This window comes from Carcharodon carcharias, chromosome 20, assembly GCF_017639515.1.
Source record: "Carcharodon carcharias isolate sCarCar2 chromosome 20, sCarCar2.pri, whole genome shotgun sequence".
NCBI classification, from domain to species: Eukaryota; Metazoa; Chordata; class Chondrichthyes; order Lamniformes; family Lamnidae; genus Carcharodon; species Carcharodon carcharias.
In genome coordinates, this window is record NC_054486.1 from 80065002 (window position 1) to 80078271 (window position 13270).

Consider the following 13270-nt stretch of genomic DNA (forward strand, 5'->3'; position numbering starts at 1 on the left):
AAAAGTAGCATTAAAGGTCATGGGGAGCAATCAAGAGAGTTACATCAGACTTGCTGATTTATATGGGGGAAAACTACCAGTTCATGTTAGACGGGTTGAATGGCCTATTCATGTGCTGTAACATTTTGTGATCCAATACACTACAAAGATAAAGTTTGAATTCGAATTCAGTATTCTGATTTCACAGGTGGTCAAAAAGTAATTTTGGAATTGTGTACAATTTTCCCCCAGTTGCATCACGTCATCTATCACAAGTGTGGTATGAATAATACACGTGTAAAACTTTACTGAACACCATCAACTTAGCTATTTGGGAATTGCTTGATGGCCTTATGATTGATTTGATAACTTGTCTCAGTCAGGTTTAGTGGAACCCCAACTGATTTTATTTTTATTCCTCCGTATGGCTCATGTTTGTGTAGCTATCACCACAGTTGCCTTCTGCACGGCTTTGAGGTAATATGTCAGGTTTGATTACTTTCTCTTCTATTTACCCAAGCGGGAGATGGTTGGGCCTGGATTTTAGGGATGGGTCTGGGGCGTGGTAAGTGGGTTAGCGGAGAGGCTGTTGTGAGGGTGGGAAAATCGGGAAGCTCAGGTTTCCCGAATGTCCGGCAGTATTTAACCTTGGGGCTATTTTAATTTTTTTCAGTGGTGCTCTTGCCCAGGAGCAGCCTAATTGATTGGAGCCCTTTCAGGCAGAAAGGTTGCTTCACAGCTCCAGAGCCTATGAAAGCAGCTGGATGTATTGGAGGACTGAGAGATTATGTGGAAGGGTTGGGGTAGGGTGGGTCCATATCAGGGGGGTGGGGGAGGTTAGTGTGGACCATAATTGTAGGGTTGATTCCAGATTGTGGGAAGTGCAGATTGCAGGTGGTGATCTAGGGGTTCCAATTGCAAGGGGTGTGTCTAATGGTGGTTCAGGAGGTTCCCATTGAAAGACTGCGTGTCAAGGGTGGTGTGGGAAAGCAGACAGATCTTGGGAGAGGGTTATTGTATCAAGTGGTATGTTGGACATGGAGGAAACAATCCTGCTCCCCCTGTCCTACAAGCAGGATTAAGGCAAAGGCACTTAACTCATAGTATCAGCTGTTCCCACCTCTTTTAAACTGCAGAGTATCCCAAAGCCAGGGGGGAGGGCGGTGGCATAGTTGAATTGTCATTGGATTGGTAATCCAGAGACCCAGGGTAATGCTCTGAGAACCCAGGTTCAAATCCCACCATGGCAAAAGGTGGAATTTGAATTGATATCAGGAATTAACAGATGACCATGAAACCATTGTTGAATGTCATAAAAAAGTTCAGTTCTGTTGAAGGGTCATGAGGACTCGAAACGTCAACTCTTTTCTTCTCCGCTGATGCTGCCAGACCTGCTGAGTTTTTCCAGGTAATTCTGTTTTTGTTTTGGATTTCCAGCATCCGCAGTTTTTTGTTTTTATCTCTGTGTCATGAAAAACCATCTGGTTCACTAATGTCCTCTTGGGAAGGAAATCTGCTGTCCTTACCTGGTCTGGCCAACATGTGACTCCAGAGCCACAGCAATATGGTTGACTCTTTAAAAAAAATGTGCTCTGAACAAGGGGAGTTAGGGATGGGCATTAAATGCTGGCATACCAGCCGTGCCCACATCCTATGAATGAATAAAAAAAACTTGTGGTTAAAAATAGAATGACTCTTAAAATGAAGGCAGGCAGCCTCATTATATCATCAACATGCTTCCCTGGAGCAGATTAGACCCCTGCCTGTTTACCCACATCTATCAAAGTCAGAAGTGGGCTGGTTTGGTCCTGTTCCCATTTTAAAAAATTTTAACCTTTTCAGACATTTAACATTTCAGACATGACACCAATTCACCCTTTATTGAATGTTAATGTTAAACCCTTTGACTTCCAGCATTGATTGTGACAAAGAGCTGTCCTTGGCATCTTGGATGTGCCTGAACGACAATATAATACACCAAACATTATCCTCAGTACCTGATATTTAGATAGCTGTCAACAGCTAGCCTCAAGGACACCTTTTAAACAAAGCATACAGAACATTCTGAGAAACTTTTGGCCCTTTGTTTACATTGATTTATATAATGATTAGCTAGAAAAAAGGACCTTTAACTTCAGATCATCTCTAAGTGATTTCCAACTAGTGGAGTACATGTTGAAGTGTAATCACTGTTGCAATTATGCAGTGTTACATTGTATTTACAGAACAGAAACTGACCATACAGCCCAAGTGGTCTATGACCTACCCCCTTCTAATTCTATCAATACATCCTTCTAATCCTTTCTCACTCATGCATTCACCTATCTTCTTTGCATCTATTCCTTGTGGTAACAAGTTCCACATTTACCAGACTCTCTGAGTAAAGAACCTTCTCCTGAATTCCCACTTAGATTTATTAATGATTATCTCCTGTCTATGACCCCTGGTTATCTTCTCCATGTGTATCTTATCAAATCCTTACATTTTCTTAAAGATTGCTACTAAGGCACTCCTCAGTATATAAAAGAAAAATATTGCAGTTCCTGGGAATCTGAAATAAAAGCAAAAAATGCTGGAAATACTCAGCCGGTCCATCAGAATTATGGAGAGGAAAAAAAGAATCACAGTTTCAGGTCGATGATCTTTCATCATGAGCCCTAAGTATCCTCTTTTCTAGAGAGAAAACGTCCAACCTGTTCATCCTTGATGATAGGTATAAACTCTCAGTTCTGATATATTCTAGTATATCTTTACTGCACCTTTCCCAGTGCCTCTATGTCACTTATATAATATGGAGATCAGAACTGTATACTGTACCCCGACTGTGATCTAACCAAGGTATACGAGTTGACATAACATCTGTGATTTTCAATTCTACCCCTCTAGAAACTAACCTGGCGCTTTGCTTTTGTTTCATAGCCTTGCAACTGCATCACTATTTTCAGTGAGGTGTGTATCTTACTCCACATCCTGTTGTTCCTCTACCTTTCTTGGGTACTTATTTTCCCTCCTGGTATGTGCCCTCCTTGACCTTCCTTCCAAAATGCACCACCTCACACTTACCAACACTGGAGTTCATTTGCCAATTCTATGCCCATTCTGCAAGTTTATTAATGTCTTCCGGTATTATGTTGCAATCCTTCTCTATATTAACTACAACCCCTTGAAGGAATCTCAACAGACAATTTGCACATGACAAGATCCCACAAACAGCAATAAGATAATGACCAGATAATCTGTTTTTGTGATTTTGGATGCAGGATAAATATCGGACAGGACAGGTATGGATGTGATTGGTCCAATTCCTGGAAACGTACTTTATACACTACAAAAGTTGACAATTACTTAAGGTTTGTTGGTATGTGGCTTATATATGGCTTAATATCAACTAAGTGCACAGTATATTCTGTGTGAAAGCTAACTCCATTCTACATTTGATCTGTATTGTGCATTTATTATATGGGAACTCTATCCTATTTGTACAGGAGACCTACCATAAGGAAGAATTTCACTGTTTATTCAATATCTATTTAGTATTATTCTTCCATCAATAACATGGTTTGTTAGATTCTCAAAGACCAGTTCTTCTGGCACATTACCGCTTACCTCATGCACATCATTCTTGAAAGAGAGTTCAAACTTAATTATGTGCTAGTGCTGTGGGATCTCGGGTAAGTGCAGCAGCTGTACAAATGTGGAAATTAAAACACAGACAGCTGGAACTACACTAAAGCCCATCTGCATCTGTACTGAGAAAAGTCAGGTGATTGTGATTCTTCGGCACAATTAAAAAGAAAAGGTGGTTGAACTCTTTTATAGCATTGACCAAGGCACAAACTAAAGAGAAGAAAACAAGCTGAGAGTTTGGTTATGATTTCAAAGAAGCAACCTGTGAACAGCGCTTTAAAAAGTTGGAAAGAGGCAAAAAAGGTTTTTTTATTATTCGTTCATGGGATGCAAGTGTTGCTGGCAAGGCCAGCATTTATTACCCATCCCTAATTGCCCTTGAGAAGGTGGTGGTCTCTTGAATCGCTCAGTCCATCTGGTGCAAGTAAACCCACAGTACTGTTAAAGAGGGTGTTCATAGATTTTGACCCAGCGATAGTGAAGGAATGGCAATATAGTTCTAGGTAGGATGGTGTGTGACTTGTAGGGAAACATGAGGTGATGGTGTTCCCTTGCATTTATTGCCCTTCTCCTTCTAAGTGGTAGAAATTGTGGGTTTGGAAGATACTGTTGAAGGAGCCTTGGTGAGTTGCTGCGGTGCAACTTGTAGATGGTACACACTGCTTCCACTGTGGAAGAAGTGAATGTTTAAGGTGATGGCTAGGTTGTCAATCAATTGGGCTGTTTTGTCTTGGATTGTACTGAGCTTCTTGAATGTTGTTGGAACTGCACTCATCCAGGCAAGTGGAGAGTATTCTATCACACACCTAACTGGTAGATGGTGGACAGGCTTTAGGGAGCCAGGAAGTGGCTTACTCTTCGCAGAACTTCCAACCTCTGACCTGCTCTTGTAGCCACAGTAGTCACATGTTTAGTTTAATTAAGTTTCTGGTCAATGATAATTCTGAGGATGTTGATGGTGGGGGTTCAGCGATGGTAATGTCGTTGAATATCAAGGTCAGATGGTTAAATTCTCTTTTGTAGGAGGTAGTCATTGTCTGGCACGGGTGGTCTGAAAGTTACTTGCCAGCCCAAGCCTGAATTTTGTCCAGGCCTTGCTGCATGTGAGCAAGGACTATACAGTAGAAACATTAATTGGCATACATGTAAATTGCTGGTTTACATGAGAAATGGTGCCTTTCAGATTCCCATCAATGGTACAGGAAGAAGCAAATGAACAGGTATTGCATATGCTGCAGTTGTAAGTGAAGGACAGCTCATACTAAGTGTGATAATAGTGAATAAAGGTTAATTAAATGGTCCTTCTCAAAAGAATGAAAAAGGGAACAGATGGAAAGGTGGTATGTGTTGTGATTATGTTATGCTCAGCTGTATTTAATAGAGGAAAATGCAAATTAGAGATCAGTTTGTTGAAGAAACCCATTTCGTCTGGAAGTAAAACCGTGACCTCCCTATAACTAAACCAACCACAATCCTCTAAGATTCTCAAGAGTCTACAGCTTAGGCAACTGCAATTCTCCAATTAAGTTACCATAGACTTTAGGAATAGTGATACATCATCTTCCTATTATTAAAGGTTTTGCAATGGTACTTAGTATTATTGCTTTGATTTGGTGAGTGTTATAGAGTTGATCTTCAGATAACTTTTCTTAGTGAAACATTTGGCTTTATTCACAAGACAGCAGTAGCAATTACATGCATTCATCAAACTTCAAAACTAAATAAGTACTCTCCTCTGTAGAGGTTCCCCGTACTGCTAACACATTGGTTTACACAGGTCATGTAATCTTACAGCACAGGATTTTTCTTAAAGCTACAGTCCAACATTTCCCAAAACTATAATTACTACAGTTAGTTCTGCAAATGGCCATGCTTTTCTTTCTTATAGTGATGTAAGGTCTCGTTTTGAAACATCAACACTTGTGCTTTTCATACAGATGTTAATGGACCAATTGTATATTTACCATATTTGCTGTTTTTATTTCAGAGTTTCAGCATCCAGATTTTTGGCCATCCTCCCTGGGGCCTATTCGTTTATACACACAGGTAGCACATATAATTGTCCCTGTTAGACAAGTCCAGATTCAGCAGTTCTTCATGCTCTACCACGCTGAGATCCCCAAACTCTGCACACTGTCAGTCACACACTCCTGTTGGTGTATCTCTGGGTGTGGTATAACTATGGTCTGGAGTAAACTACCTAGATATTCCTTCTCCTTTCTTACGTGTTGGAGTTTCTCTACCTCTTGCTCCAGCTCAGTGACTAGCCAAAGTGTAAACAGCGAATAGCTCCTGTATATTTCCCATGCGATTTATGGGTTGATGTGCATTCCAGTATCAGCTTTTACTCATTGCGTTACTGCACTTACTACCCAGCAACTGCTTTTGGTTGTTCAGTTAGCAGAAGATTTTGTATCAGTAAATCAAACCTGATTTATACTGCTACATGTTTATAGACTTCAATTTTCAGTCACAAATTGAGAAGTAAATGTTGCAGTTTGAACTCTGATTGAACCTGGAATTGGAACTCATCCTATCCCAACAGGGCTTTGTGGTTTAAAATAAAATCTCCTTACACTGGAGACATTAATAGGGCGATGACATTCTTCATGCTGGCTCCTGTCCAGCTGTTGTAGCCTCTGATAGCTGCACATGTTGGAGGCCTTCCACCAGTGTGGGTAGGAAATTTGGCCAATAACCATTTTAATTCATCACAAGAGAGTGACTGCAAATTTTTATCAATGATCAATGCAACCCTGCAGCTTAGAATCACCCCTGGCAACCCAAACTGGAAGGCTCACTGAAAGCCAATGTGACCTGATGCAAAGGTGTTGCAGAATTCACTCATCTCCTTATGTAATCCGGAGAGAGAGGCATGTTCAGGCATTAGGTTACAAAGCTACTGTAAGAATTGTGAATTATTGTTTGTTTCCCTGGGCTAAAGAAAATAAATGTCTTTGTTCCATTTGTATTCCACATAATCTCTCTGCTCAGTGATGTTTGAAAATGTAAATTCAGAATGTGAACAGGTAAAATAGCACAAGACTTGAAGGATCCTAGCAGGCAGAGGAAACCCTGATACTTTTCTGAATGTCTGGTGAATACATTTACCATTATAGAGGCGCATATGTGGAAATAAAATACTCTAGAGCCGGCCAGCTATATAAAAGATACAGTCCAGAAGTGTCTGTACAGTTATTCCAGAGTGTAGCTTCATTATATGAAAGTGTGACAAACACTGGGATTTGTCAGGAGCAAACCTTTCAGTGATGGAGGATGTAATTGTCAAGCCCCACCTGCTGGGCATATTCAGGTATTGCAGTGTTGCACAAAAAAACCTCTTTCAAAGTAATAGCCCAGGTTTTGCAATAAGAATTAACACTGAGCAATCGGTGGTCACCATTATTAAGGAGTAAATCAGGAGTAAATCATAAACTCCCAGTTGTCTGCACATGCATGATTAAATTTGGAAATCAGGAAGTTGCTGTCTGCCCTGCACCTACCAGAAGCTGTGCTATACTGGTATCTCACTGAGAAACTTGGGTCCAGGTTTTCGCTCCCGGGTCAGGTGCGCAGAGACTGGAGAATTCCCGGCTCTGTGAACCTGGTCTTTAAAAATTTTTGACCCAGGGTCCGTGGGGGGAGGGGGGGCTGGATAAGAAGTTGGATCCACCGCCCCGTAATGAGTGCAGAGGCGAGCTGGCAGAAGACCTGCCTCGGTGCTCCAGCACTTTGTTGGATTGAATTAAAAAAAAGATTAAAACAAAAAACATCCCCCAGCCCTCAACCCTCCACACACTCTCCATGTCCCATCCATGCCAATCCGAGTCTACCCATGCCCCCACCCACCCCCATACCCCCTATGTTAACCCATGCCCCTCTACCAACCCCCATGGCCCCTCATGCCCTTTATGTCTCCCACGTCCCCATGGCCATTTATAGCCCATATGCCAACTTAGTGCCTACTCATGCCAACCCATGCCCCCACCCACCACCCTTTGCTCTTACCCCCTCCATGCCAACTCACCTAGTACCCTTTGACAGTTCCTTGACAGTCTTGACAGCTTTGACAATACCATGACAGCTTTGACAGTTCCAATAAGTTTACACACCATTGACGCACAATCGTGTTTACTTTTACCAATCCAAAAGAGTGCCTTAGCCCTCCCTAAGGTATCCCGGGACCATGTGCAAATGAGTACCTTACACTTCCAAAGGGGTACCCTGGTTATCCAAATGAATTCACCATGCTCAGACCTCTTCTTAACTGGTCTAATCTGCACATTCTGGGTTTCACACTCCTGGCCTACCAAAATCCTGCATCACTGGAGGCAGCTGGTGATTCAAGTGGCCAGCGTGAAATGAAAATGCGCATGCGCGATCCCCAGCATGACTTCATCCTGCCCCTGTGAACATAGGAAGTGCCATGTTTGGGGGCGGGACTTAGAATTTCCAGACTCGTCCACCATATTCGCCATGATGGAGAGGCTCTCTGTTATAGCGAGAACCTGGGCCTTGGCATTCAAATACATGAAGGGTACCTGACCCGCTCAATGGCCACTAAACACACCAAAATATCAGGAGATATTCCTTCAAGTTTAAGTGTATGTTTAAAATCTTAATTACATCAATAGCAACTTGTATAGAGCCTTTAACATAGTAAAAAATTCCAGAGGAGCATAATACAAAAATAAATGACACAAGCTACATGAGATATTTTGGTAGATGACCAAAACCTGGTCAAAGAGGCAGGTTTAAGGAGTGTCTTCAAGAGGAATGAGTGGGGCTAGGTGGAGAGTCTGACAGTACCTTAGGAAAGTGAACCATTAACAATATCAGTTAATATGGGAGCCAGGAAGGGAAGGGAAATTACAGCCAAAAATCTCTCCAGCACTGAAATGTTAATTTTAAAAATATGATCTATGAGGCCTTCAGATTTTAATTGTTGGGAGATTTTAAAAATTCAACTTTTTTTTTCTTTTTGTCTTTTTCATCACTCCCTTAATCCCATCTTTCTTACGCTTTCTTTATTGCATTTTTGTGCACGATATTCCACTGACTTAAATATTGTAACTCATACTTCCTGGTTTAGGCTGTGTTTAGGTTGGTTGAAGAGGCAGACTCTCTTTCTTGCCAGTTCACACAGGTCCAAAATCTTCTGTGGAAGGTGCCATGCTGTTATGGTGCTCTAATTATCACATATCACAAGCAAAAGCTGAAGGAAAACTTGTGAGCAAGTGTAAGTGTAATAAATAGTTAGCGTCGTTTGTTTGCCACTGATCACAAAACATGGCCAATGTGTGACCTAGTCAGTACCATGCACAGGCTGACAAGCAATTCCAATAAGAGACAAACTTTCATTTTGCACTTCCTTTTAAGAAGGAAACCATTATAATCTACAGTTGGCAACTTACACAACATTTTGCTTTCAGTGGTACAAACAAGGAGCAGGAGTAGGCCATTCAGCCCCTCGAGCCTGCTGTGCCAAAAAAAAATTATTCATGTTATCTTGTAAAATATGGGAACAGAAATTTAAACAACCAGACTATATGTTATTAGTTGATTGTGAAGTACCGCACTGATTATTTTATTCATACTTATCACAGTTATTCAACCCAACAGATTACCTTCCTCTCCCATTCAGTGAGTAACACTTTATAATGTAATATATACAGAAAATACTGGAAATATTCAGCAGGTCAGGCAGCATCTGTAGAGAGAGAAACAGAATTAACATTTCAGTCAATGTTGTTTTTATCAGACTAATACTGGTCAATTATGGTCATAGGAACAGCAGTGGGCTATTCAACCCATCACGACAGTACTGACATGTAAGCCATGTTAGCTCTATCCTTTTCAATTTCAATTCCCTGCCTTTTTCGATATCCTTTAATACCTTTAATGTACCAGGAAATGCACATCTCCATACCAATCACCTTAACTGTCTTCCTTTCTATAGCTCTCATGGCAATCTGATGCATATTTCCATAACCTTTTGCATGTAGAAGTTTTTTCCTGAATTCGCTAATAAGTAACTTAACACAAAGTCTAAGAGACCCCCTCATTTATTATCATCAGAAAGTCTCAATATCATTTCCTGTATATCCAGGCCCAGTTCATTTTAAAACTAGTGCTCCTATCACTAGAACACTAATCTAGGATTGCCAATTTGATCGCAAATCTGCCTCTTACAACTATGCTACAAGGCATTCCATATGCCTGAGTCAGCAATTGCTTGTGCAAAAACTTATCAAATGCCGGCTCAAAATGCAATTATATAACATAGAACCAGAATTAGGACATTCAGCCCCTTGAGCCTACTCTGTGTCATCCTTTGATTCTCTTCTGTCCACCAGATCAATGACTTTGCAAAGTATTCAGTTAGGGTATTTAGACATGAGCTTCCATCCATAAACTAAACAGACTCTCCCTAACCAGCTTATACGTTCCATGTGTTCATTACCTCTGTCCCTGATGAAGGATTCTAAAATGGTCCTGATACCAGTGTTAAATTCACTCTGCTCCTGATATGTATTTTTCCCCTTCATCCTTTTTTGAATGAAGGTGAAAGGTTAGACAATAGACTCTTTACAGAGTCGTAAGAGGCAATTGAGCTGAATTTTAAAAATCTAGTTTGAGAGAAGCACCTGACCCTCATTTGAAATATAGATGTTTCAAAATATTTGCTTAACTCCGCCATAGCTTTAATTATTAATACACCTAAAGGATTTGTAGAATTTGGAACAATATGTGAAATCTTCACGATCAGCTGAAATGTCCAGGCAAACACATAATGACAGAGCACCTATTCCAGTTTCAAGGAGATTCTGACAGCTTTCAGAAGCCAACATGCCTCAAGAGAATGCAAATGACGGATGTAAATTAAACTGCTCAGAGCAGGAAATTAAGAGTGCATCAGGGACAGCAGCTGAAACAATGAGTAACTGACAAATAGTGCTAGAGAAAAATGAGCAAGCATCGTGGGCATATCTCATTCTGCCCCATTGTTTAGACTTGCAGGAAAATGGATTTCCTTCAGAATACAATCGTTTCACTTTGTAGGAAACAAGAAGGGAAAACTTGGTGGCCATAATAACAATAAATAAAATGAGAGACAACAGTAGCAGCAGCAAATGGCAATGTGAAGTCCAAAAATAACTCTTAGAAACACTGGACACAAACTTCCTCATAGGTTGGAAAAAAACAGCCCGCCTGGGTTGAAAAATCAGCCAAAACCCACTGGTGCCACTGGTCCGCTAGCTTGTCAGACAATGCGTTCCTCATCAAAACCACTCACTGTGGTTGCCTGCAGCTCTTTTGCCAATCATTTTAAATTTGTGTCCTCAGATTCTCGACCCTACTGATAACGGGATCAGCTTCTCTCCATCTACTCTGCCTAAAGCCCTCATGATTTTGAGCACCTCTATCAAATCTCATCTTGCCCCTTTCTCCTCTAAGGAGACCAACTTCGGCTTCTCCAGCCTATCCACATAACTGAAGTCCTTCATCCCTGGAGCCATTCTTGTAGATCGTTTCTACACTCTCTGTAAAGCCTTCATGTCTTTTTTAAAGTGCAGTGCACACAATTGGACACAATGGGCTGAATTTTTTACTGAGTCAGGATGACTCAAGAGCCCTTTAAAAATGGCAGGTGTGTCCTGATTCCGGGAATCCCGACCACATTCCTGGGCTACCTGATTTTTGGCAGTGTCTTTAAAGGGTATGGGATGGTTCCTGTCAATAGCCCGCACTGGCACTCCCAACCTGGCAGGCTCCATTGAGGAGAAAGGCACGTACTAGCCCTCCACAGTTTTCATGGAGCCGGTCCAGGTTTTTAAGGAGTCATGGTTCATGGCCCCTCAGGAGAGTCATGGACCCTAGTCTACAGGAGGGGACCTTTTAAAAGGTGAGCTCCAAAGGTGGTCCTCTGCTTTGCCAAGGTAAGGGCCCCCACCCACCCCCCATGACCACTCATGCCCCCTATGGCACTCCACCCATCCCCCCCATGGCCCCTGATGCCCCCATGCCAAACCATGGCACTTCCATGCCCACTGACCCATTATATACTGTGTAGAACCAACAAACACTAAGGTGACAGTAGGATGTGTTAAAAAAAAATCTTTTTAAAACTCCATTAATTAATTCATTCATTACTTTCCACTGTGTTAAAAAAGTTATTTCACTACAAGGCAATAAAAGTGTCAATCATCCAGACACTTTAAAGTATCAGTAACAAACTGCAAGCCCTTGAAATCACTTAACCTTATGTAAATAAAGATTGTGAAATTGATGGCAGGGATCAGATAGCCAGAGCTGTCAATCAAGCATGTATTCTCTAGGGCACAGCTGTTTCAACAAGAGTAATGGATTTCTGGAATCTTAGCCAAGCATACACATATACATATTTATATGTATGGAATATAGTGGGTCAGTGCTTGGCATAAGGGATGTGAGAGGCCATGTGGGGGGGTGAGTTGGGGGGCATAGCCTGGCATGGGGACATGAGGTGGCATGGATATGGCTTGGGGGGTGAGGGGGTGTGAAGGGCAAGGACTGCAGAGCCTTTCTGTTTTTATTTTAACTGGGACGAATTCCACAGCACCGAGGCGGGCCTTTTAAACAGCTCACCTCCGCACCTGGCATCCCCTGTGACTGCCTCCAAACCTTTCATGGGTCGGCTGACGAGACACCAGCCTGCATCTGCCCTGAGCAATGAAGATCCTGCCTTCACGGGCACTTTCCGCAGCAGTACATGGATTGAGCTGGGAAATTTCCCAACTCCGTGAGCAGTTTCCAACAGCAAATAACAATAAAATGTTTAAATTTCATGTCCCTGCTCATGTGACAGAGTCACATGAGAGGACATGTTTTATAACATTTTAGAAATCTTGATTCTTTTATTTTGAAAAACATTCATCTCCATGTGGCAGCTCTGTGCCTCAGGGAGCTTTTCCAGTGCATCCCTGTGTGCATGTGCGAAGTCTGCCTTCCTCCCACCTCCCACACAGGCAGTGCTGAGCGCTGCCCCTCACGGTTCATGCTGGGCAGGCTTTAATTGGCCTGCCAACATGGAATTGTGAGAATAAACAACCATTTGCCACTGCCCTCTGTTTCCTGTCACTCAGCCAACTTCATATCCATGCTGCCACTGTCCTTTTTATTCCTTGAGCTTAATCTTTGCTGACAAGCCTACGATGTGGCACTTGTTTCAAATAACTTTTGGAAGTCCATTTACAAATCAACTACATTACCCTCATCAACCCTCTGTATTAGCTCATCAAAGAACTTAATCAAGTTAATTAAAATAATTTGTCTTTAACAAATCTATCCTGGCTTTGTTTAATTAATCCGCATTTTTCCAAGTGACTGTTGATTTTGCCCCAGATTATTATTTCTAAAAGCTTTCCCACTACCAAAGTTAAACTGACTGGCCTGTAAATGCAGGGCTTATCCTTACACCCTTTCTTGAACAAAAACGTAACATATGCAATTCTCCAGTCCTCTGGCACCACCCCCATATTTGAGACGTGTTGTAAGATTATGGTGAGTGCCTCTGCAATTTCCACCTTTCATTCCCTCAGCATCCTTGGACGCAACCCATCCAGTCCTGGTGACTTATCAACTTTAAGTACAGCCAACCTTTCTATTACCACTGCTTTATCAA

The 13270-nt window shown here is 41.7% G+C and overlaps 1 protein-coding gene across 1 annotated transcript in view; it reads left to right on the forward strand.

Annotated features, from left to right (window-relative positions):
• The window catches only part of mdga2a (MAM domain containing glycosylphosphatidylinositol anchor 2a), a 912278-nt gene that overhangs the window by 648085 nt on the left and 250923 nt on the right, over window positions 1–13270 (forward strand). The window lies entirely within an intron of this gene.